Genomic DNA, 3,177 nt, shown 5'->3' with positions numbered 1-3,177 from the left:
TGGCACCATTAAAAGTAATCATACACTACTCTTTTCGATATATTAGCAACATGGCTCAAGCATAGATGGTACAAACAGCTATCAGATGCTAATGGCTTTTTGTACATTTTTTTTGTAGTTGTTTTGTGTTTCTTTGCTGTAGTGCTGTGATATTTTGCACTCTGTAATTTTTATGCATTTCTTTGCTGTTGTATTCTTCCTCCTTTGAGTTTCTTTTTATCTAGCTTTGTGTTTGTACTTACTTGCTTTCTGCTTCTGTCTTATTTTATTTTTTCTGTCTCTTTTGTGTCTCTTTGGAGTGTTTCTGTCTGCTAATAATTGTGTGACTTTTTGATTTTGTTTCTCTTTGTAATGACTTTACATGTTTTTGTGCAGATTGAAGCCAGTGGTCTTTTTTGTCTTTCATTTTAAAGTTAATGCTAACCACTAACACTAACCCTCTAGCAATTCTATGGATAAATGCACGTAAAATTTGTGCTGATTTTATAAGATGGTAAAAAAAAAAACATGGGCAAGTAATTATATAGCACTATTCTACTCCGAGTACTCAAAGCACTTTTTACAAAAAGCCTCATTCACCCAATCACTCACACATTCATACAATAACTTTTTTCTATACCTTGTCTGACATTCTCACACACTTAGACTCTGATGAATACTTCAAGGACAACTCAGGGTTCAGTATCTTGCCCAAGGATACTTTGACTTGTGGAGAGAGGAGGCGAACCACTCTAGTCTCACTCTTCCTTAAAACTGAGCTTTAAAACATGTGTTTACTGTTATTAATTTAACCCAACCTATGATCTGTTTCTGACCCAAGTCATGTTCTCCTTCTGTCTGGTCCTTTTAGCATATAATCTACCTCCATCTCCTCCTACCCCAGCATAATGGCCTTCACTACATCCATGAATCTTTTCTGTTTCTGTCTTCGTCTTTTTATGTCTCTCTAACTTTGTCTCCAAACTGCTCAATTGAGGCAGGCAGCCAGCGGAGTGAGGCTAGAACAGGGGTTATATGCTCTCTTTCACGAGTTCCTGTTAAAAGTCATGCAGTATTTTGTCTCCAGAGGGTTTTGGAGTAGTCACCCAATGTGTTTGTTCAATATTCAGCTCTGTAGCCAGGTGAATCTCCATTGTGTCTTGTAGAAGTTTCTTCACAAAATCCCTCCACTCCTTCAGGAATATTGAATATTCTTATTCTTTAAAGATCTCCCTTCTTGGTCAAGTAGTTGATTTTCCTGATATTATATCATTTTTATCATCTTGTCTAATTGTTCCACATTTTGAACAAAATCTTCCACCTTTTCAGTTCGTATCTCTGCCTCAGCTTTTTCTCTGATTGATGTTAGTGAATCCTGATTGAAAACCATTTAGCTGTTATTTTTAAAGTTTTGTATCGACTCCAGTTAAACTTCCAGTTTCATTTACATTCATTTTAGTTTAATTTTCATTTACATTTGCCATCTTCTGCCATCGGTTCTTAGTGGTGCTTTTTTTGTTTCTTCCCATTCTCACTCCTCTTATAAGTTCAAATATTAACCAAGAGTTTTGAGAACAGCGGTTTAACATGACAAAATATGTGGGATTGGTTACTTTACACTTTTAATTAGTAAAACCATATAACCTTATAATTAACATAATAATTAGTAGATGACCTGCTTAACCCCCTCAGATACAGACATCCCAAGTCTTAAAGACAAACTGGATGACCTCTAATTCTCTGATGTTTAACAGACACAATAAGCACAGTTTTCTTTATAGTTAAATAATTAGTCCAGCCTAAATGTGTTTTTTTAAAACCTGTCTTGTCTGGCAGCTTTTGCAATCAGTCAAAATTTTGATCAGAATATAATGTTATGACAAACACATTTTGCTTTTCAAAGATGATCTCTATAATTTCTCTATAGGTTGTTTGCGTGTATTATTGATTTGTTTATTTATTATGTCTGTTATTTCAGTTATTACAGTATATGTGTAGAATGGCAATGTCTAAGCTGACAGGCAAAAAATAAAAAACTGAAGGGGGGGGGGGGAACAGAAGAAAATATAATCAAATAAAAATAAATAAATAAATAAATAAAAATAAAAAGGTACCCAAGAACTGCCTGGCACCCAGCAGAGTTGTATGTAGTACTTACAACAGTACTGTACAACATGCCTCATTCACCCAATCATACGAGTGCTTTTTTATATCCTGAAGTGCTTTCAACAGCTGATTTTTTGTAGTGATTTACTAAACGAGTGATCAGAAGTTCAGAGATGTATGTATGACAGATTTGATTTGGAGTAACCTGTGCAGTTTCCTCATGATCTTGATGTTCATAACTACATGAATGTCCCATTCATGTGCTAAAAAAAAGAAGATAACCATGGTTTCCAAACGGACAGGAAATGAGTGTCTGCTAAATCCCTCCCAAAACACTGTCTAATTAAACTTTCATAGCTATAACAAGGTCAGACCCAAATGCTCTCGGTTTAGTATCAGCAAAAGGCTATCCATAAAGTTTTTCTTGCAGTTGGTAATTAAGTTCCTTTGGGACTACAACCGTTCCAGTAGCAAACTACACAAGGTCAGACACAAATGCATCTGAAGCAGTGTACAGTCCAGCCTGATCTCTTTTATTCTTTCAGCCTCAGTGGGATCCATTGTTTTCTTTGCTTTTTTTTAATTACTTGGCTGCATTTCCTACCCTGAGGTGGAGCCTACTAATGTAACGGGTTCACTCCAACAGTAATTCCTTCCTGTTTATCTATTTGCATTTCCCACAAACCCTTCATACTACACACTCAAAATCACTGGGTTAAAAATGTTCCCAGTTTGGTTCACTGTTTACACACTTTTCTGACAAGATCAGATATAATTTTCTCTGGAACCCACTGTTGAATTGTTGGATGTTGTGAGTAATATATCCCAGAAAGTTGATTCTGTTCATCTGGATGTTGTGTTTTTAGTGGGAGAAACATTTCGTCACTCATCCAAGTGACTTCTTCAGTCTCAGCTGACTGCAGGTTTCCCCAACCTAAACAGTACACTTGCATAATGACCAAAACTAGCATTACTGGCTAACAATGGGTCATGAACTCAGTTTCATAAACAGTAATATGCAAATTGTAAGGGCCAATGATCAAGGGCCATGAGTAACACTCACTGAGAGTTGTAGAATGGCTGCAGTCACAG

This window comes from Pelmatolapia mariae, linkage group LG7 (genome assembly GCF_036321145.2).
Source record: "Pelmatolapia mariae isolate MD_Pm_ZW linkage group LG7, Pm_UMD_F_2, whole genome shotgun sequence".
Lineage (NCBI taxonomy): Eukaryota > Metazoa > Chordata > Actinopteri > Cichliformes > Cichlidae > Pelmatolapia > Pelmatolapia mariae.
This window is presented reverse-complemented; position numbering follows the sequence as displayed.